This window comes from Ranitomeya variabilis, chromosome 6 (genome assembly GCF_051348905.1).
Source record: "Ranitomeya variabilis isolate aRanVar5 chromosome 6, aRanVar5.hap1, whole genome shotgun sequence".
NCBI lineage: Eukaryota > Metazoa > Chordata > Amphibia > Anura > Dendrobatidae > Ranitomeya > Ranitomeya variabilis.
In genome coordinates this window covers 199,739,459-199,763,826 of record NC_135237.1, presented here as the reverse complement: position 1 = coordinate 199,763,826, position 24,368 = coordinate 199,739,459, and the positions used below count along the sequence as shown (strand labels likewise).

The following is a 24,368-nucleotide window of genomic DNA, read 5'->3' as shown; positions in this document are numbered from 1 at the left end:
TGTGTGACTGTGCAAAATTTTGTGGCTGTAGCTGCGACGGTTCAGATGCCAATCCCGGACATACATACACACATACATACACACATTCAGCTTTATATATTAGATTTAGAAGAGATGTATGGTAATCAGAACTCAGGCTAAGGATGTTGAGAATAAAAGAACAAAGCTCATAGTATGACGATTGTTAGGGCTTACTCAGGAAAAAACTGCAAATACGTAACAGGTGACATGCTGCGATTTTGCAATTTTTTCCCCACACTTTTTTTTTTTTTTTTACAGTAGAAAACCCCTGCATTTTACAGTAATGGCAAAGTGAATGAGATTTATGGAATCTCATCTACATGCCGCCATTCAGTTTTTCCTTCCAGATTTGAACCATCAAAGCATTTTTTCCAAATCTGCGACAAGTCAATTCTTTCATTGTTTTTGCAGCATTAACTAACTCAAATGTATGAGAGGGTGGTAGAGGGAAAAAATACAGAATAAAAGAAAAAAAACATACAAAATGCATGGAAAAACATGCATATTTGATGCAGTGCTCTTCATGGCAACACTCTGGTTGTTAAAGGAGGAAAATCTGCTTAAAAATACTAAATGTGTGCACATACCCTTACTTGCAATCTTGGGTCTTATTCTACACCCAAATTTGAAAATTATATTTTGTGTTATTTTTTACAAAACTTAAATACAAGATAAACAATTTTGAACCTTAGTGAAAGGGGGCATCCAAACTATACAACCAGACGTCTTATGGGAAAGAGAAATTAATAGTATAACGTCAAAGTCAGTTTTGGCATTGTACTACACCTATCATTTAACCTGAGCTGGTATTGCGGTCCTCATCCCCACATCAGATAAAAACTTATTTTGATCTATACACAGTGGGGGAAATAAGTATTTGATCCCTTGCCGATTTTGTAAGTTTTCCCACTGACAAAGACATGAACAGTCTATAATTATAAGCATATGTTAATTTTAACATTGAGAGATAGAATATCAAAAATAAAATCCAGAAAATCACATTGTATAAAATATATACACTTATTTGCATTTTGCAGTGAGAAATAAGTATTTGATCCCTCTGGCAAACAAGACTTAATACTTGGTAGCAAAACCCTTTTTGGCAAGCACAACAGTCAGACATTTTTGTAGTTGATTATCAGGTTAGCGCTTGGCAAATCGGAGCTTCAACTCCCTGTATAAGTTTTCTATCGGATTAAGGTCTGGAGACTGGCTAGGCCACTCCATGACCTTAATGTGCTTCTTTTTGTGCCACTCCTTTGCTGCCTTGGCTGTATGTTTTGAGTCATTGTATTACTGGAAGACCCAGCCACAACCCATTTTTAATGTCCTGGTGGAGGGAAGGTAGTTTGTCACTCAGCATTTTACGGTACATGGCTCTATCCATTCTCCCATTGATTCGGTGAAGTAGTCCTGTGCTCTTAGCAGAGAAAAAAAACAAACAAAAACATAATGTTTCCACATTGGGGACGGTGTTCTTTAGGTCATAGGCAGCATTTCTCTTCCTCCAAACGCGAAGAGTTGAGCTAATGCCAAAAACCTCAATTTTTGCCTCATCTGACCACAGCACCTTCTCCAATCACTCACAGAATCATCCAGGTGTTCATTGGCAAACTTCAGACGGGCCCGCTTGTGTGCCCTATGGAGCAGGGGGACCTTGTGGGCACTACAGGATTTTAAACCTTTACGGCGTAATGTGTTACCAATGGTTTTCTTTGTGACTGTGGTCCCAGCTGCCTTGAGATCATTATCAAGTTCCCCCTGTGTAGTTTTAAGCTGATCTCTCACCTTCCTCATGATCAAGGATGCCCCACGAGGTGAGATTTTTCCTGGTGCCCCAGATCGATGTTGATCGACAGTCATTTTGTATTTCTTCCATTTTCTTATTATTGCACCAACACTTGTCTCCTTCTCACCCAGTCCTTACTTATGGTTTTGTAGCCCTTTCCAGCTTTGTGCAGGTCTGTAATCTTGCCCCTGACATCCTTATAAAGCTCTTTGGTCTTGCTCATGTCGTAGAGGTTAGAGTCTGACTGATTAATTGAGACTGTGAACAGGAGTCTTTTATAAAGGTTACTATGTCTTTAATGCAAGCAACGAGTTGATTAGGAGCGTCTAACTGGTCTGTACGAGCCAGAACTCTTAATGGTTGGTAGGGTATCAAATACTTATTTCTCAATGCAAAATGCAAATAAATTTATATTATTTATACAATGTGATTATATATATATATATATATATATATATATATATATATATATATATATATATATATATATATATATATATATATAATACCCAAAAATTGGAACAGCACAACTCCTATACTTAGCTTCAGGTGCAATGCCCATAGACCACCCGTCCACCGGTCGTCTCCAATCAATATTCAGAAAAAGCAGGCAGCACTCCGGTTTTCAAGAAAATATGCAGGACTTTAATGAACCCACATGTCTCAGCAACGTTTCGGCTCAACTGAGCCTTTCTCAAGGCTTGAGAAAGGCTCGGTTGAACCGAAACGTTGCTGAGACATGTGGGTTCATTAAAGTCCTGCATATTTTCTTGAAAACCGGAGTGCTGCCTGCTTTTTCTGAATATATATTATATATATATATATATATATATATATATATATATATATATATATATATATATAGTGGCGCAAAGTATCACTTTTTAATAGTAGATATCCTGCAGCGAAACCAACAATTCCCCACAAAATAGAATTGTAAAATATAGATGCAGATATAAATGTATATACACGCAAAAGCGTGTAAAGGTTCGCGCTGGAAAAGTCGGCATAAACCAAAAAGTATCCACAGAAATGTGCAGACCCCGACTTATATTGGTTGGGATATAGGACGAAGATGTTCAAACACAGAGCTGTTTATACAGCACAAAAGAAAATAAAATAATACAAGCTCACCCTCCTTGTAGAGGTAGCGTGGGACATCTGGTAGTCCTGTCAAATGGTGGCAAATATCCGTCCAGAGGATTCTTTTGTTGAAGTTACTCCAATGAGGAGAAGTCCAGTAAAGAAAGAAGCTTATGGCTGCCCCGGCTGGTAGCAGCCACTATTCACCTACTGGCAGGAGAAAGCGGGGTCCAGCTATGCCGGCGCCGCGTGTGATCCGAGCGGTGCGTTCAGCTAAGCTGCAGGACCTATGTAACGTGACGCTCACGTGACCGCCGCTACTGCCCGGTGATATGTACAGAATGCGGTAAGGACCTCTATCCTACGCGTTTCGGAGACGCCTGTCTCCTTCTTCAGGGATGGTCCCTACCCCACTAGCGATCTTATTTATACCGCCTCCCACAATCAGTTCCATTACTGGAACCCAAACAATTCGGCTCCAATATTGAGGCCTCTTGGTACGATGGTGTCCAGTAGAAATATCCACTTCGTCTCAGCTCTGGACATAGCTTTAATAAAGTTGCCACCTCTCCAATGTTTTTGTACCACCGCAATACCTGTAACTTCCATGTCTTTTATTAGTCCTCCATGATGGTCTATAAAGTGTTTCGAGAGTGGATGGCCCATGAATTTAGTTTTAATATTTCGGATATGTTCGTTTATTCTGGTTTTCATTGAGCGTTTTGTTCTTCCTACATACCTTTTACCACAGGGGCACCTAATGGTGTATATGACCCCTGTGGTAGAGCATGTAATAAAGTCTTTAATTGTGAATTTTTGATTACCCTTTTTAATGTCAATTTGTTTATGCATTTTAATTTGTTTGCACATGTTGCATCTATTACACGGATAAAACCCTTTCAATATCCTGTGGAAAAAGGTAGACGGTTTGTAAACAGGTTTATCCTGAACAGTGGGTGCTATACTGTTTCCCAAGTTACAGGATTTTTTATAAACAAAGCGTGGATGACTGGCTATTTTATCCCCCAAAATTTTATCATTCTTGAGTGTATGCCAGTGTCTATTCACTATTTTACGAAGAATGTTGGTACTGGCATTGTATTGTATTATAATGGGGATATAATCTTCTGTATCTTTTATTTTAAAATTGTTATTGATAAGTTCTTCTCTGGACTTTTTGAGAACAGTTGTTTTAGAACACTCCAACATTTTTTCGTCATATCCTTTCTCCAAGAATTTTTTAGTTAATAGTTGGGCCTCAGTATTAAAATCCTGGGGTCTCGAACAGTTGCGGTGGATCCTCATGTACTGGCTTTTAGGAATGTTCAGCAGCCAGCTGGGGAGATGGCAGCTATCAAGAGGGATAAAGCTATTAATATCAGTGGGTTTCCCAAATGTACACGTTTGAATTTCGGAATTATTGATAAAAATATTTAGATCTAAAAAGTTGACGTTGGTGGAACTGGTGGTTGAAGTAAAATTAAAAAAATATTCATTTTTATTAATATCCGTTAAAAATTGGTTAAGAGTATCCAAACCACCAGACCAGATAAAAATGACAGTCAATAAAACGTTGCCAGAGGACCAGGTCCGCGCGCAGACGACCCCCAGGGTAGATGGTAGACTCTTCCCATCTACCCACATAGAGGTTGGCGTAACTGGGCGCGAACCTGGTCCCCATAGCGGTACCCCATTGCTGGGAGTAGTAGTCCCTCTGGTACTGAAAGTAATTGTGTGTTAAAATAAATAACATAAAATCACAAAAAAAATCAATCTGTTCACGCGGAACCACAGATAACTTATTCAAAAAATATTTGGCCGCGTCACACCCCTTCTTATGGTCAATGACCGTATAGAGAGAGGTAATGTCTAGGGTGCCTAATAGATAGTGGTCTTGCCATTCAACATTTTGTAAAAGGCGCAGAACGTGTGAACTATCCTTTAGGTGGGATGGTAATAGGGGTACAATTTTCTGTAAATGGGAATCCACATATTTTGACATGTTGGCTGTCAGGCACTGAATGCTCGACACGATCGGTCTCCCTGGTGGATTGTTCAAATCTTTATGTATTTTTGGCAGATAGTAAAATACTGCCAATCTGGGAGGTCCATCATTGATGAATTCAAATTCCTGCTTGTTAATAAATCCCTTATCAAGACCCAATTTAGTCAGATTTTTCATTTCTTTTAAATATTCATCAGTGGGATCTTTATTAAGTCTCTGATATGTACGTGAATCACTAAGTAAGCGCATGGATTCCTTATGATAGGCCTCCTGGTCTAATAACACAACCCCCCCTCCTTTATCGGCTGGTCGAATAACCAGTTTTCTATTCTCTTGTAGAGACAAAATAGCTTTTCTTTCTCCATTAGTTAGATTGTATTTAAATTTTCTACATTTTCTGTCATTAATTTTGCGTATTTCATCTATGACATTATTCTGGAACGTTTCCATATGTTCCGAATATTCATTCATGGGGTGAAAATGTGATTTTTTCCTTAGATTAGTATGGACAAAACCTGTATCTACCATCTACCCTGGGGGTCGTCTGCGCGCGGACCTGGTCCTCTGGCAACGTTTTATTGACGATGTCATTTTTATCTGGTCTGGTGGTTTGGATACTCTTAACCAATTTTTAACGGATATTAATAAAAATGAATATTTTTTTAATTTTACTTCAACCACCAGTTCCACCAACGTCAACTTTTTAGATCTAAATATTTTTATCAATAATTCCGAAATTCAAACGTGTACATTTGGGAAACCCACTGATATTAATAGCTTTATCCCGCTTGATAGCTGCCATCTCCCCAGCTGGCTGCTGAACATTCCTAAAAGCCAGTACATGAGGATCCACCGCAACTGTTCGAGACCCCAGGATTTTAATACTGAGGCCCAACTATTAACTAAAAAATTCTTGGAGAAAGGATATGACGAAAAAATGTTGGAGTGTTCTAAAACAACTGTTCTCAAAAAGTCCAGAGAAGAACTTATCAATAACAATTTTAAAATAAAAGATACAGAAGATTCTATCCCCATTATAATACAATACAATGCCAGTACCAACATTCTTCGTAAAATAGTGAATAGACACTGGCATACACTCAAGAATGATAAAATTTTGGGGGATAAAATAGCCAGTCATCCACGCTTTGTTTATAAAAAATCCTGTAACTTGGGAAACAGTATAGCACCCACTGTTCAGGATAAACCTGTTTACAAACCGTCTACCTTTTTCCACAGGATATTGAAAGGGTTTTATCCGTGTAATAGATGCAACATGTGCAAACAAATTAAAATGCATAAACAAATTGACATTGAAAAGGGTAATCAAAAATTCACAATTAAAGACTTTATTACATGCTTTACCACAGGGGTCATATACACCATTAGGCGCCCCTGTGGTAAAAGGTATGTAGGAAGAACAAAACGCTCAATGAAAACCAGAATAAACGAACATATCCGAAATATTAAAACTAAATTCATGGGCCATCCACTCTCGAAACACTTTATAGACCATCATGGAGGACTAATAAAAGACATGGAAGTTACAGGTATTGCGGTGGTACAAAAACATTGGAGAGGTGGCAACTTTATTAAAGCTATGTCCAGAGCTGAGACGAAGTGGATATTTCTACTGGACACCATCGTACCAAGAGGCCTCAATATTGGAGCCGAATTGTTTGGGTTCCAGTAATGAAACTGATTGTGGGAGGCGGTATAAATAAGATCGCTAGTGGGGTAGGGACCATCCCTGAAGGAGACAGGCGTCTCCGAAACGCGTAGGATAGAGGTCCTTACCGCACTCCGTACATATCACCGGGCAGTAGCGGCGGTCACGTGAGCGTCACGTTACATAGGTCCTGCGGCTTAGCTGAACGCACCGCTCGGATCACACGCGGCGCCGGCATAGCTGGACCCCGCTTTCTCCTGCCAGTAGGTGAATAGTGGCTGCTACCGGCCGGGGCAGCCATAAGCTTCTTTCTTTACTGGACTTCTCCTCATTGGAGTAACTTCAACGAAAGAATCCTCTGGACAGATATTTGCCACCATTTGACAGGACCACCAGATGTCCCATGCTACCTCTACAAGGAGGGTGAGCTTGTATTATATTCTTTTCTTTTGTGCTGTATAAACAGCTCTGTGTTTGAACATCTTCGTTTATATATATATATATATATATATATATATATATATATATATATATATATATATATATATACGCACACACACACCGATTCTCACATTCTATCATTTGGTTTTTGTTTTTTTTTTACATTGTGTGGTTCACTTTTGCAATATACCAGCACAATTGGTGTGGGACATTCTTTCCCTCTCTTCCTAGCATGCATTGGACCTGCTATTGTCCACAGGCCTGCCTACCTGAACTATAACCCCTTCTGCGTTATGCCTGCGTGCAATCTGTCCAAGGGCAGGGACAAAGAACTTCCCTGCACAGTAACTTATAAAGAGGAAGACACTTAGGAGACACTTAAGGGGCAAATGTAAAGGCATAAAAAAAAATAACTTTTCGTACATAAAGTACTATGCAGTTTTGCTACTCATTGCAGTGACCATCAAATCAAGGTGATTTTAAGCACTGGTCAATTTTTTTTTTTTTTTTTACAAGAGCTATAACACTTATTTTTACACAGATTTTTTTTTTCCTTTTTTAAGGATAAGTTGCATTTTGTAATACCATCATGTTTAAATATACATAATGTATTATGTAAATTGCAAGATTTTTTTAGTTTTTATTTGGGAGGGTTTAGGGAGTGGGAGTTAAAAAACCCCCCAGCAATTCTGACATTTTGGCAGTTTTGTTTAGCTTTCATTAAATAACATGTTCACTGTTCTGTGTGGGTCAGTACAAAATGTTTATTTTTTGCACAATAAAAACATTGAAAAAGTTTTAGTGTGTCTCAATTTTATAAACTCATAACTTTTTTCCTTTTGATGGATTGTGACCTGTAGCTTTTATTGATCTCCTTATATACAACTTTTTTAGACTTTTTTTATATTCTGGTGTGCCAAAAAAACAGCATTTCTTGAATTGTTTTTGTTTACCATACAAGCTAAATAACCACATAATTATTAAACCATTTTTTGATTCATCAAAACACTTTTTTTTATATTTAGCAGTGAATATAAACATGCAATCCTTTCATGCTAAAGCAGTCCATTGTAAGATGCTTGCTGTGGATAGGCAGCATTAAGTGGCTTTAGTCCATAGCCAACATGGAGGGCTTTGTTAGGCATATGGATTCCATGGAGGTCAGCGGACACCTAGTGGTCCCATTGATAGTTGCCTCCATCTGTCAGACTCCTAGCATGCCATACAGTTGTGGCCAAAAGTATTGACACCCCTGCAATTCTGTCAGATAATACTCAGTTTCTTCCTGAAAATGATTGCAATCACAAATTCTTTGGTATTATTATCTTCATTTAATTTGTCATAAATGAAAAAACACAAAAGAGAATGAAGCAAAAAGCAAAACATTGATCATTTCACACAAAACTCCAAAAATGGGCCAGACAAAAGTATTGGCACCCTCAGCCTAATACTTGGTTGCACAACCTTTAGCCAAAATAACTGCGACCAACCGCTTCCGGTAACCATCAATGAGTTTCTTACAATGCTCTGCTGGAATTTTAGACCATTCTTCTTTGGCAAACTGCTCCAGGTCCCTGATATTTGAAGGGTGCCTTCTCCAAACTGCCATTTTTAGATCTCTCCACAGGTGTTCTATGGGATTCAGGTCTGGACTCATTGCTGGCCACCTTAGAAGTCTCCACTGCTTTCTCTCAAACACTTTTCTAGTGCTTTTTGAAGTGTGTTTTGGGTCATTGTCCTGCTGGAAGACCTATGACCTCTGAGGGAGACCCAGCTTTCTCACACTGGGCCCTACATTATGCTGCAAAATTTGTTGGTAGTCTTCAGACTTCATAACGCTATGCACACGGTCAAGCAGTCCAGTGCCAGAGGCAGCAAAGCAACCCCAAAACATCAGGGAATCTCCGCCATGTTTGACTGTAGGGACCGTGTTCTTTTCTTTGAATGACTCTTTTTTTCTCCTTTAAACTCTGTGTTGATGCCTTTCCCCAAAAAGCTCTACTTTTGTCTCATCTGACCAGAGAACATTCTTCCAAAACGTTTTAGGCTTTTTCAGGTAAGTATTGGCAAACTCCAGCCTGGCTTTTTTATGTCTCGGGCTAAGAAGTGGGGTCTTCCTGGGTGTCGTACTATACAGTCTCTTTTTATTCAGACGCCGTCGGATAGTACGGGTTGACACTGTTGTACCCTCGGACTGCAGGGCAGCTTGAACTTGTTTGGATGTTACTCGAGGTTCTTTATCCAACATGAATATAAACTACTATTTCGATCCAAATAGGAGCCGACTAAAGAAGAGGTCCTTTAAAAGGGTAACATTTTATTAAGCAGATTAAAAAAGACATAAAAAGCAGAACAATACACAGACAGGGAGCTGCTGGAAACCAGACCCAAAAAAAACCATCACAAAGACATCAAAATCAACTCAATACAGTAACAAGTGTCTACATAAAAAATGGACATCACTAATATAGAGAATAGAATTATTGATTGATAAGTATAATCTAATGATGCTCTATAGTAATTTGTGCTCTATGTCCATATTATGATGTAGGTACCGAGTATAAAAGGTGTGGTAACAATACGTTATTTCAATATCACACAAGTCTCCAAAGATATAAATAAATAATTAAATAAATAACCATTGTCCATAAGCTGGCTCCTAATATCCCATCTAGGCTACCAGCAAACATAGGCAAAAGTTAATAGATAATCTCCAACATAGCGATATAACTAGTGGAACCTAGATAGGGCAAAGAATACAGTGAAAATGCCCGCAAGAGGTGAACACAATATCATGGAGAAAACATTGGAGGAGCGAAAAAGGAGATAAAATATACCTACATCACAGGACTTGGCAGGGAAAGATCTGGGTCCAGATGGCAGCGTCCCCGGAAGAGGCTGGCGGCGAAACGCGCGTCGGGGTGAGGGGACGCTGCCATCTGGACCCAGATCTTTCCCTGCCAAGTCCTGTGATTGAAATAACGTATTGTTACCACACCTTTTATACTCGGTACCTACATCATAATATGGACATAGAGCACAAATTACTATAGAGCATCATTAGATTATACTTATCAATCAATAATTCTATTCTCTATATTAGTGATGTCCATTTTTTATGTAGACACTTGTTACTGTATTGAGTTGATTTTGATGTCTTTGTGATGGTTTTTTTTGGGTCTGGTTTCCAGCAGCTCCCTGTCTGTGTATTGTTCTGCTTTTAATGTCTTTTTTAATCTGCTTAATAAAATGTTACCCTTTTAAAGGACCTCTTCTTTAGTCGGCTCCTATTTGGATCGAAATAGTAGTTTATATTCAATAGGTTGAAGTGCCTTTGTGTTTATATGGTGGACCTTTGGTTATAAATCTTTATCCAACATCCGCACAATCTTGCATTGAAATCTCTTGTCAATTTTTCTTTTCCGTCCACATCTAGAGAGGTTAGCCACAGTGCCATGGGCTTTAAACTTCTTGATGACACTGCGCACGGTAGACACAGGAACATTCAGGTCTTTGGAGATGGACTTGTAGCCTTGAGATTGCTCATGCTTCCTCACAATTTGGTTTCTCTAGTCCTCAGACAGTTCTTTAGTCTTCTTTCTTTTCTCCATGCTCAATGTGGTACACACAAAGACACAGGACAGAGGTTGAGTCAACTTTAAAGGGACTCTGTCACCTGAATTTGGAGGGAACAATTTTCAGTCATATGGGCGGGGTTTTCGGGTGTTTGATTCACCCTTTCCTTACCTGCTGGCTGCATGCTGGCTGCAATATTGGATTGAAGTTCATTCTCTGTCCTCCATAGTACACGCCTGTGTAAGGCAAGATTGCCTTATGCAGGCATGTACTACGGAGGACAGAGAATGAACTTCCATCCAGTATTGCAGCCAGCGGGTAAGGAAAGGGTGAATCAAACACCCGAAAACCCCGCCCATATGACTGAAAATTGTTCCCTCCAAATTCAGGTGACAGAGTCCCTTTAATCCATGTCAACTGGCTGCAAGTGTGATTTAGTTATTGCCAACACCTGTTAGGTGCCACAGGTAAGTTACAGGTGCTGTTAATTACACAAACTAGAGAAGCATCACATGATTTTTCGAACAGTGCCGATACTTTTGTCCACCCCCTTTTTTATGTTTGGTGTGGAATTATATCCAATTTGGCTTTAGGACAATTCTTTTTGTGTTTTTTCATTTATGACAAATTAAATGAAGATAATAATACCAAAGAATTTGTGTCTGCAATCATTTTCAAACTGAGTATTATCTGACAGAATTGCAGGGGTGTCAATGCTTTTGGCCACAACTGTAGCTGCTAACAACTGCTGCCTCTGCAGAGTTTAAGGTAATGTTACAGCTGCCACTCACTGCTGATAGCACGGGCCCAGCTAATAAGCAGACCCCACTCAAGCACTCTACATTTATACAGATTTGTGTTATTATTGACCTCCTGTTTGTGCTTTATACAGTCATGGCCGAAAGTGTTGGCACCCTTGAAATTACTCCAGAAAATGACGTATTTGTCCCAGAAAATTATTTCAAATACAAACAATTTGTTATACACAAATTTATTTCTGTTGTGTTTATTGGGGAAAAAAAAATCAGAGGAAAACAGGCAAATTGGACTGGGCTGGACAAAATTGTTGGGACCCTCAACCTAATATTTGGTTGCATACCCTTTGGAATAAATAACTGCAATCAATAGCTTCTTATAACCATCAACAATCTTACATCCAGGGACATGGGTTGTAAACGTCTTGATTATGTTGCACACTGTGGACAAAGGAACATCAAAATCTCTGGAGATAGACTTGTAACGTTGAGATTGTTGATATTGTTCATCAATTTTGGTTCTCTCTTTTTATCTGGATTCAGGTGTGATTTTCATATTGCCCACACCTGTTACTTGCCACAAATAAGTTTGAACATGCATCACTGCTTGAAACAGAGTTGTTTATCCATAATCGTGGAAAGGTGCCAACAATTTTGTCCAGGCCAGTTTTCGGATTTTGTGTGAAAGAAATGTCCAATTAGACTTAATTACCTCATTTTTGTGTTGTTTCAATACACACAAAGGAAATAAACGTGTGTATAACAAAACATGTGTACTTGCAATAAATTTGTTTGAGAAAAAAATTCATTTGATGGGAAAATTTCAAGGGTGCCAACACTTTCGGTCATGACTGTATATGTGGAGCAGGACAGAAGGAAGTAAAACATATACCCACCATTCCCAATTTCCATATATTCTATGTGATATACGGTAATATCTCGAGTAACTTTGCAAAACATACATCTGTGCCAGCTGAGGCTACGTTCACATTAGCGTCTTTGGGCGCAGCGTCGTCGACGCAACCCAAAACGCAATACACAACGCAGCGTTTTTTGACGCATTCGGTCAACGCAGAAGAACCCAATAAAAATTAAATAAACCACCATAAATTGCAAGAAAAAAAAAAATGTCACACACATAAAAAAAAAAAAACAAACAACAAACATTGCAAAGAATAAAAAAAATGGGCAGAGAAATTATTTATACATCTCTTGAAGGCAGAGCTGTGTCTCGTGTACTCTCTGTTTCCAGACGTGCAGGCAAGTGAAATACAATGCAATCACCCTTTTTTTATATCTATGGGGTGGTCTTGTCACTGTCTAGACACTTCATCACTTGTTTTTTACTCAAAAGGCGCATGCGTCGAACAACGCGGGTCAAAGCAGGCACCTGTGCCCTATGCGTTGTACATATACAGTAATGTGGTTTTGTGGCGCATTTACGACGCAAGTGCGTTACATGCGTTGTTTACCGGAAATTTGGCGCAGGAAAAATGCAACATGTAGCGTCGGCCGCGCCCTGTCCGGTGCGCCCAAATGACGCATGCGTCGTACAACGCTTGACAACGCATACCGGCGCATGTCCATGCGCCCCCCATGTTAAAGATAGGGGCGCATGACGCATGCGTCTGTATCAGTCGACGACGCTGCGCTTAAAGACGCTAATGTGAACGTAGCCTTAGCTGACAGTTATAAAGTAGTGGGAGGGTTGTTTTTCTCACACCAGTTTACTGTTAATTGACTGGTGTAAAAGCCACATATTCCAGAATTTTAACCAGCAAAGCAAACCCTGTGCAGACATCAAAACGGGAATGCTAGGGATGTCAGAATGGATGAAGTCAGCAGAACTACCGTATTAAAAACAATCTCAGATTCTTCACACTGTGTGGAAAAGTTCAGGCCTCATTTATGAAAGCTTTCTTTACTGCCCGGAGCATCAACCAGGGTTTTCCCCTTTCCACTTTTTTCTTTTTTTACCTATTTTTCATGGGCGCGTTTAAAATAATAAAATTATCCGTTACTTACCCTACCCTGTTCCACTGCTGTGTCTCTGCAAATACTCGATTGATTATGTACAGGCTGCAGGGGTAACATTGCGTCAATAGCGCTGCAGCCAATCACTAGAATCAGTGGCTTGTGCTGCCTACATTGGCATAGCCACTGAGCCTAGTATTTGGCTGTAACGGTGTAGTCGTCACTGCAACCTGTACACAATTACCAGAGTAGCAGCAGCAGACTGAAACGCAGCTCTGAACCTCCGGAGGGTTAGTGACAGATGAATGTATTACCGTATTTTTCGGACTATAAGACGCACCGGACTATAAGGCGCACCTAGGTTTTAGAGGTGGAAAATAGGGAAAAAAATATTTCAAGCAAAAAAATGTGGTAAAATATTTAATAACATAAATAACATACTATTATATATAATAACACCACATATAATAGTATGTTATTCTGTTGGAAGCTGCGGGACCAGTGTGGTGTCTGTAAAGTACTATATGAAGACGCTGGAGGGCGAGTATAAGAATGGGGGCACAGGGCTTATATTGAAAGCACCACTCCAGCACTGCAAAGTAACACTAGAGTGCTGCTTTAAAATCCCATGGGAGAACTATAATTCCCAGCATGTCCTGCAGATCCTATGACATGCTGGGAGTTATAGTTCACCAAAGGAGTGGCAGAGTGCTTTATTGTGTTTTGTAAAGACTAACCTCTTAATTGTGGCAGCCAGCCACACACTGGTGAGGTAAAAGCATCCCATGACTGCACACAGAACCCTCCCTCTTGTTGCCTTTCCACAGCGCAGGTTATAAGAGGAAGCCTGCAGGTTCTAGTGGGAAGTCTGAAGGACCTGTGATGATGTCAAGAAGAGGGAGTGCTCTGTGCTGCCATGTGATGCTCCAGCCCGCCCACTTCTGACATCACACAGGTCCTCCTTGTGCACCACAGCTCAGCGTCCAGCACAGCCCCAGCAGGCAGATATGCAGCGATCTCCTGGCCCCTGCTGCTGCTGCCTCCTCCTCCCCCGGACACACAGATCGCCCCAGCTGCTGCAGGAATCAGTGCTGGGGAAACTGTGTGTCGCTGCTTAAGTGCAGTATTCATTTGCTGCTCCCGGCTCACCGCTCAGCTGATCGGTGGGCGGAAGCAGCTAATGAATATTCACTGCACTTAATCATTGGGACCACATGGTTTCCCCAGTGCTGAGTCCGGACAGCGGGGACATCCTGAAGTGGGATAACAGTGCGATCCCACTCGCTGCTGCCCCCCTCCCCACATGCTACATCCGTACCATAAGACGCACCCACACTTTCCTCCCAAATTTGGAGGAAAAAAAGTGCGTCTTATGGTCGGAAAAATACAGTATTTTTAACATAGCCATTAAAAATAATTAAAAAAAAAAGGTTGAATGAGTAAAGCCCCTTTAACCCTCCGTCAGGGGCAACTGATCTGACAGGCGCAGCTCACTTAGTTTCATTTCTCTATTTTCAGTGGTTTGTCTGGGAAACACCCTCCTCCCAGTACCTTCCTAACTTTAAAGGCTGTGTGAAACCTGAGAAGCCTCTTGTGCTGCAGAGCTGCTGGAGATCAGATATCAGTGTTTTGGCTTCTCCGGCTCATTGCCCCTGAATGCGTCACACCTTTGACGGTTAGAATTTGCTGTTTTTATTCATCCCAATTGTTTTTTTAGCTTGTTTTATGAATAGCTAGTGCTAAATTTGTGGATTTGTCATAGAAGGTTTTGTTAGAAATAAGAGTGTGCTTCTCAGGCACATTGCGCCCTGACACATATTCTCTCTCTTGCTTCAGCTTTTCTTCTGAAACGGTGAGGAGAATATTTGACTTGTCCAATGCCCTTCATGTTGAGCAAGTGCAAAATATACTGCTTTATGATGAGATAGACCCCTTACAGCTAGAAGATTTAGGGGAAGAAAGTGACATTGCTTCAGAAGAGGATGTGGGAGAATGTCCAGATGTGTCTGATACAGATCAAGATGGAGAGAGTGAGGAAGATGCTCAAGACAAAGAAACATATTACTTTTCTGGTTATTAAACATTTTTTTCCACCTGATTATGTGTATTCTCATTTATTACATTCCTATTAAGGTAACTGTCTTAGGCGAATTGAAGACCGCGCACACGAGGTAGATTTAGGGTGGTTTATTGAAGCCTACGCGTTTCAAGAGCTATCTTGCTCTCTTCTTCAGGGCATATATGGTATTAAGGTAACTGATCACTTTTAGAGCATTGAAATTTTTAAAAAAGGAAAATATAGCCAATTTTCTAGCCTGTGCCCCTAAACTCGTTATGAAACATATTGCCCCTGACGGAGAGTTAAAGGGAACCCGTCACCCCCACCCAGTCGTTTGTAACTAAAAGAGCAACCTTGTGCAGCACTAATGGTGCATTCTGACAAGCTGGCTCTTTTAGTTCTTGTTCCTGCCACTGCTGAAAGAATCGTTTATCAAATTTGTCCCTCATACCTTGAAATCGCCCGGGGGCAGGTCTTTCCCCCTCTAACACAGACGCACCACAGCCATCATTTGCTGCACAAGATGGCTCTTTTAGTCACAAACGCCTGGGGGGAGACAGGTTCCCTTTAAGCTGCTCTGGTAAAATGAAACAACTCCATGATTGGCTACTACGGGCAAAAAGACAATTTTTCTTTCAGACAGTTTTAAACAAATCTTCCCCATTTTTAATCTGACAGATTAATCAATCTGGAATTTACAATCATGTATCCAGACTTCTCCCCTTAATTTTGCTTTCCCACCAAGTGCAAATGGTGATAAATTTAGAAACAAATTTTGCGTAGATTCTCAGGTAGAGACCACGTTCACATGGTTAGTATTTGGTCAGTATTTTACATCAGTATTTGAAAGGCAAAACAGGAAGAAGAAAACACAAGAACCACACACTGCATTTTTCATTCATTCCTGGTTTTGGTTTAAAAATACTGATGTGAAACACTGACCAAATACTGAACGTTTAAACGTGGCCTCAATTTGATCTTTATTGATTTGAGCCTTTAAAAAAAGTTAATTTTAGCAACCCTCATCTGCTCATCCTTCGGTGTTGTGGAGGTGTAAAGAGCATACCCTCGTTATAACACCAGTGATTACATTTATTATGCAGTTTTAGTAAAAATTGTGCTTAAGTGCATGTCCTAGCTGGCCATGTGAGCGGACACATAGAAGAGCCCTCCCGCTGCTATTACCACTAAAATCCTGTGCAGACACCGCTGTGGGGTCTAAATTGTGCCATACCTGCTGGCCGAGGGTCCTGGGAGCGGAGCGGTGCCGATTTGGAGGCCGGGTAAAGGAGGAGGAGGAGATGACCCGACGGAGGTAGAGAGACGCGGGTGCTGGGGATGCAGGAGCTATCCAAGATGGCGCCGCGGCCAGAGAAGACGCCGATAAAGCTAACGCCGCATGTCAGCGGCGCATGGAGGTCGCTGCAAAGCTTAAACAGTTTGCCGGGGTGGAAGAAGCGGAGGAGGCAGAGACACTTACCGGAGATGGATCTGATAAGGAGGAGGAGGAAGCAATCTCTGCAGGGGAGAATGAGGTACAGAAGGGGGCAGGGGAAAGCAATATGGCGGTGGTAGCAGGGGCTCCAGAAGAAGTGATGCCGGAAGGAGAGCCGACCCTGAGGGATGTTTTTGCATTAGTCTCCTCATGTAAGCAATCTTTAAAGGGAACCTGTCACCCCCCCCTCAGGCGTTTGTAACTAAAAGAGCCACCTTGTGCAGCACAAATGCTGCATTCTGACAAGGTGGCTCTTTTAGTTATGCCCCCTGCACACGCTGAAATAAACGTTTATAAAATGTGCCCCCTCATACCGTGAAACCATCTTGGAGGAGGGACTTTCCTTCCTAATCAGACGCAGCACAGCCGTCACTCCGGGCCTGTGCGCGCCGCCTCCTCTTGCTGCATTATCGTCCCCGGCGCCTGCGCTGTAAGTACGAAGGGCAGCGCAACTGTGCATGCCTGAAAAAAAAAAAACTTACGCCGGGGACGATAATGCTGCAAGAGGCGGCGGCGCCCGGCACGCACAGGCCCGGAGTGACGGCTGACACCAGAGGACGCTACCCAGTGGATTGACATTAATGCTAAGAAATTAAAATCTAAAGGAGACTGACAATCCGTGGAGACCCAGATACGTGTTATTTATTTCTTTGTTTGTGGAGGAGGAGAACTGTTTATATAATATACCATGTATACTCGAGTATAAGCCGACCCCCCTAATTTTGCCACAAAAAACTGGGAAAACTTAATGACTCGAGTATAAGCCTAGGGTGGAAAATACAGCAGCTACTGGTAAATTTCAAAAATAAAAATAGATACCAATAAAAGTAAAATTAATTGAGACATCAGTAGGTTGTGTTTTTGAATATCCATATTGAATCAGGAGCCCCATATAATGCTCCATACAGTTCATGTTGGCCCCATAAGATGCTCCATACAAAATACGCCCCATATAATGCTCCATACAGTTTATGATGGGCTCCATAAGATGCTCCATATTAAAATATGCCCCATATAATGCTGCACAAATGTTGATTATGACCCCATAAGATGCTCCATAGACACATTTGCCCCGTATAATGCTCCACAAATGTGGATTATGGCCCCATAAGATGCTCCAAAAAGATATTTGCCCCATATAATGCTGCAAATAGCCCCATAAGATGCTCCATACAGATATTTGCCCCATATAATGCTGAACATGGCCACAAACAGATATTTGCCCCATATAATGCTGCACATGGCCCCATACAGATATTTGCCCCATATAATGCTGCACATAGCCCCATAAGATGCTCCATACAGATAATTGCCCCATATAAAGCTGCACATGGCCCCATAAGGTGCTCCATACAGATAATTGCCCCATATAACACTGCACATGGCCCCATAAGATGCTCCATACAGATAATTGCCCCATATAATGCTGCACATGGCCCCATAAGATGCTCCATAGAGATATTTGCCCCCATATATAATTGCCCCATATAACGCTGCACATGGCCCCATAAGATGCTCCATAGAGATATTTGCCCCCATATAACGCTGCACATGGCCCCATAAGATGCTCAATACAGACATTTGCCCCATATGCTGTTGCTGCGATTAAAAAAAATGAATAAAAAAATCACATACTCACCTCTCAGGCCCCCGGCACTTGCTATATTCACCTGCTCCGCGCTCCACCGCCGACCGCCACTGTGTCTTCTCCGTCCTGTGCACTGACGCTCAGGCAGAGGGCTGCGCGCACACTAATCGCGTCATCGCGCCCTCTGACCTGAGCGTCACTGCAGAGGACGTGGAAGACGCAGTGGCGCCGACGGTGGAATGGGGAGCAGGTGAATATAGCGCACTGCGTTATACTCACCTGCTCCTGGCGCAGTCCTTGCACGTCTATTCCCCGACACTGGCAGCTTCTTCCTGTAGTGAGCGGTCACATGGTACCGCTCATTACAGTAATGAATATGCGGCTCCACCCCTATGGGATTCAGGTCCATGTTCATTACTGTAATGAGCGGTACCATGTGACCGATCACTACAGGAACAAGCTGCCGGCGCAGGGGAAAAGACGTGCAGGGACCGCATCAGGAGCAGATGAGTATTATTACATAGCTCTGCTCCCCCTCCCCTGCCGACCCCTGCGTGTAACTCGAGTATAAGCCGAGAGGGTTACTTTCAGCCCAAAAAAGTGGGCTGAAAATCTCGGCTTATACTCGAGTATATTCGGTACCTGCTCAATAATTGGGCTATTTTCAACTTTTGAGGTGTTGAGCTTGGCCATTTTGATTGATTGGCCAGATGGTGCAGTAATAGTTAATATAGAGGGAGGAGAAGGGCTTAAACGGTGTACTGCAATGATCTTTTGCAATTTCTTTCCATTGTTATATGCGCTGGAATGTTTTTGATAATTGTAATGAGTTCTGGTTCTTTATGGTGGCGGGAGGCGAGGGTAAACCAAAGAAGAGTGTTTGCATTGGACAGAGAAGCCCCGCTCTTGATGAGGGGAAGAATCTTTAGTTGTGGGAGGGTTAGGGTTGGGAGATGGGAGTTGAAAGGGCGGGAGGGGGGCTTAGACAGCTTGTACTCGGGAATTAAGATATTTTGAAGAATGATGAGTGGCATGATGGGGGACCGTATCAAAATGTTGAGTTGGAATGTGAGAGGCCTAGCGGATAAGACCAGACGGACGGCGAGCTTACAGTATGCTCGAGATCAAAGGGTCTCTATGATATGTCTGCTTGAGACACACCTGGTGAATGAGAGGGTTGATGTGCTATGTAGGCGCTGGATACAGAAAGCATATTATTCTACTTTCTCTACGTATTCAAGGGGAGTGTCAGTATTGGTTCCCGTGGGTGTGCGTTATGAGGGAGTGGAAGTGTATGTGGACGCGGACGGTCAATATGTGGTGGTGAAATATAAAATGTATGGAGTGCTGCTGTGTGTAGCGGCGGTGTACATTCCACCTCCCTATTCAAGCAAGAAAACTAGAGAAGTGTTGGAGCTGGTTGGACGTGGGGGTTCGATACCGCTTTTAATTATTGGAGACCTCAATAATATATGTGATGATTTTTGGGACAGAAATAAAAATATTCAGAATAGGTCTGAAGGTCACATTACTGCATTTGGTACCTATGTTCGGGAAATTGGTATGATTGATTTATGGAGAGTAAGACATGTTGGGGAGAGGAGGTATACTTGTTATTCATCGGCTCACTAGAATAGATATGGCTCTTGGCAAATTGACTGTTAGACACAATGGTAGGAGACGTGAGGTATCTATCAAGGGCTCTCTGAGATCATAGTCCAATTGAGGTGGAGTTTCGATCGATGGTGACACAAGCCATAAGCAGGAGAGAGTGGAAGATTCACCCTAATTGGTTGCATAGTATGGATCTGGACAACATAAAGCGGGAGGTGGATGATTTTTTTGTGTTTAATGATGGGAGTGCGGATATTCTCACTATATGGGAAGCTATGAAAGCGTATTTGAGAGGGTTGCTGTTAAGAGATATCAGTAGATGTAAGCGGCGGGCGAAGCAGGCAGAGAAAGCAGTGGTAGATGGGCCAAGGTCTTCACTGAATTTTACGCAGAACTATACTCCTCTTGTGTGGATGCATCGGTGGGAGACATAGTGGCAATTTTAGAGGGACTTGATTTGCCTAGGTTGGATGATGATAGGGAAAGTTTAGAGGCACCCATTACAGATGAGGAGCTGTGTCGTGCATTACAGTCTATGGCAAACAGAAAGGCGCCAGGAGTGGACGGGTGGCCTGCTGAAGTTTACAAAAGTATGGGGGAAGTGTTAGTGCCTAGATTAAGGATGGTTTTGGAGGATGCTAAGAGTAGAAGGATTTTGCCAGCTTCCATGAGAGAAGCCACAATAGTGGTAATTCCAAAGGAGGATAAAGATTTACGGCAACCTGAGTCATACCGTCCAATTTTTTTGCTCACAATGGATGTCAAGCATCTGGCTAGGGTGTTGGCGACCCGACTAACGAGTGTTATCTCCAAGCTGGTACATTCAGATCAATCTGGTTTTATGCCTGACAGATCTACGGCAGTTAATCTGAGAAGGCTTTTTATGAATGTGCAGCTGAGGGCCGACAACCATGGTCAGAGAGCTATCGCATCCTTAGATGCCCACAAGGCATTTGATAGTGTAGAATGAGGATATTTGTGGCAGGTCTTACACGGTTTGGGCTTTGGCTCACAGTTTGTGTCCTGGATTCACCTGCTGTATGCGCAACCAGAGGCTAGAATTAGGGTGACCGGAGAGCTATCTCACACTATAAAGCTACATAGAGGGACGAGACAGGGGTGTCCACTCTCCCCTCTTGTTTGCTTTGGCTGTTGAATCATTGGCCGCCAAAATTCGACAGTCTGCTGAGGTCTCTGGGTGCAAGTATGGGTCAATAGAAGAAAAGATAGAGCTATACGAGGACGATATACTACTGTTTTTGGGTGATCTAATTGCTTCCTTGGGAAATGCCATTGGGCTTATTGAGAGAATTGGCTCTTTATCAGGGTTGACGATAAATTGGAGTAAGGGTACCGTCACACAGTGCCATTTTCATCGCTACGACGGCACGATCCGTGACGTCGCAGCGATCGTATGATTATCGCTCCAGCGTCGTAGACTGCGGTCACACGTTGCAATCACGGCGCTGGAGCAATGCCGAAGTCCCCGGGTAACCAGGGTAAACATCGGGTTACTAAGCGCAGGGCCGCGCTTAGTAACCCGATGTTTACCCTGGTTACCAGCGTAAACGTAAAAAAAACAAACAGTACATACTCACATTCCGGTGTCTGTCCCCCGGCGTCTCAGCTTCTCTGCACTGTGTAAGCACAGCGGCCAGAAAGCACAGCGGTGACGTCAGACGTCACCGCTGTGCTCGCTTTCTGGCTGGCCGGCGCTCACAGTGCAGAGAAGCTGAGACGCCGGAGGACAGACACCGGAATGTGAGTATGTACTGTTTGTTTTTTTTACGTTTACGCTGGTAACCAGGGTAAACATCAGGTTACTAAGCGCGGCCCTGCGCTTAGTTACCCGATGTTTACCCTGGTTACAAGCGAACACATCGCTGGATCGCTGTCACACACAACGATCCAGCGATGTCAGCGGGAGATCAAGCGACGAAAGAAAGTTCCAAACGATCTGCTACGACGTACGATTCTCACCAGGATCCCTGATCGCTGCTGCGTGTCAGACACTGCGATATCGTAACGATATCGCTAGAACGTCACGAATCGTATCGTCGTAGCGATCAAAATTGCACTGTGTGACGGTACCCTAAGTCAATTTTGTTTAAAGTTGACGATGTAGGGGATGAGGTGAGTGAGTCCGTAGATAGTGGGCAACTTAAGGTAGTAGATCAATTTAAATATTTGGGGATATGGATCTCTATGCCGGTTACAGACTATCTGCATAAGAATCTGACTCCTGGGCTCTTAAGGCGAAGGTGCGTGCTTGGATTAAATTACATTTGTCAGTAGTGGGCCGAGTCAATCTCATTAAAATGGTTCTAATGCCTAAGATATTATATTATAATAAGAAACCCGGCACTCAACTTGAAGTGATCAAGTTGCAGTGTTTCTATTGGTTCGATAGTTCGCTAGTATTTGAAGCATGTGAAGTGCCGTGGTGTCCACCTCTCCAAGCCACCGTGGCACGTCACGTGCTTCAAATACTAGCGAACAGGCTCCATTACCTTATCTCTTATTCAGGATACATAGTCCCCTGGATCCAGTGATCTGCTACTGCACCTATTGGCACTATCGAACCAATAGAAACACTGCGACTTGTAACTGAAGAAGGACTGATGCAAGACAAACGTTTTTTGACTACTACAGTGAATCATATTAAATTACCAGATTGATCACTTCAAGTTTAGTGCCGGGTTTCTTATTATTATTACTAACAGTGTGGGAACCTACCCTGGTACCTCAAATAGTGGTGCGCACAGCTCTCTTTTTCAGTAAGATATTATATGTTCTTCACAACGTGCCTATTTGGATACCACGTGGGAAATTTCACCAGATTAACTCCTTATTCAGGAGTTTAGTATGGGGGAAACAGCATCCTCGTATCAGATTGGAGACACTTCAGCGACCCAAGGAAGATGGAGGATTGGCTTTGCCCAACCCTGAAATATATTTTCTTGCGGCCCAGTGCCAACATTTAAAGGGCTGGGCGCATGAGGCGTCCTCCAGTGCGGTACAGCATCTGATGGAGGAGGTAACGAAAAGAAGTGCTTAGAGAATGGATCCTTGGGTGCGCTTGGGAAAATTTATCCAACTATATTTCAGATACATAAGCTCTGGGGTAGATTGAAACAAATTTGTGGGGTTACATGTCTGACCAGTTTTTCTCCGTTATGGTATAATAATAATTTGCTGGAGTTTATGGCGTTTGGAGATCTACCAGAGTGGCAGGCCAAGGGAATACGATATGTCCGTCCTCCTTTCTTAGAACTTGATAGAATGCAAAACAATATTAAAAGGAAACTTGTCAGCAGGTTTTTGTTGAGTGATCTAAGAGCAGCACAATGTAGGGACAGAAGACACCCTGATTTAAGTGATAGGTAACTTACTGGACCATATGTTGCCATTTCCATAAAATCAGTGTTTTATCAGCAGGAGATTATCACTAGAGGACTCATCCTAATCAGCTATAACCCTGGGCCAAAACTGATTAGCAGCTGTCTGTCAATGTACACAGAAAGTTTCCAATAAGTGGTGGAGGCTGTGTTATACAGGGATCAGCATTCTGAGCACTGCTAGATCTGCAGCAGAGAAAACTGTGATTGTATCAAAATGACAGCATGCAGCCCAGCAAGTGACATCACTAAGTGTCCGCTGTCGGGTGACCAGGGACCAGGAACTCCTTCACTGTCTCTAACACTAGGGGGCACCCCTATCTTGCCCTATTGCCCGGGATACTTCCGAAGGTTAAGATGCCAAGGCCTCACCCTTGCCTAATCTTCTGGATCGGCCCTCCGTCTGTTTCCTTCCCCCACCCAGGGAAGAAGGGAGTTACAGTGCACCGCAGTACACCAACCTGACAAACGAGGCAACATGAACGAGGGTAAATGAAAATGCCAGGCATACAAATATTTACACATATATATAACAGAGGAATGCACAGGGGAGTGGAGGATGGGTAGGAGAAGGAAAGGGAATTATCACACTTACTAACCCAAACAGTCACGGATAAACCCACCATACGCCTTCTCATATAAACATCAAAACACCACTCCTCCCAGCCATGCAGCATAAGCTAGCTCTGACTATGTGTTTCAGTCAGGATCCAGATGATATAGGGGATAGGAGTGGCTAACCGAGCGCAGCTGAGAGCTCAGACTCCCAGAGCATCCAACACGGCCGATTAACCCCTGTTCTGCCAAAAGAAATAAACACCATTTAAAAAGAAGGTGAAGTGACTCTTTTCAGCGCAGGAGTAGGAGCAATCAGACGCCGCGGTCTTCTGGCTCCTCTCGA

General features: G+C 42.4%; 1 protein-coding gene across 4 annotated transcripts in view; it reads right to left on the bottom strand.

Annotated features, from left to right (window-relative positions):
* TNS3 (tensin 3) overlaps window positions 1-24,368 on the bottom strand; it is a 586,621-nt gene that overhangs the window by 50,870 nt on the left and 511,383 nt on the right. The gene's annotated exons all lie outside the window — the stretch shown is intronic.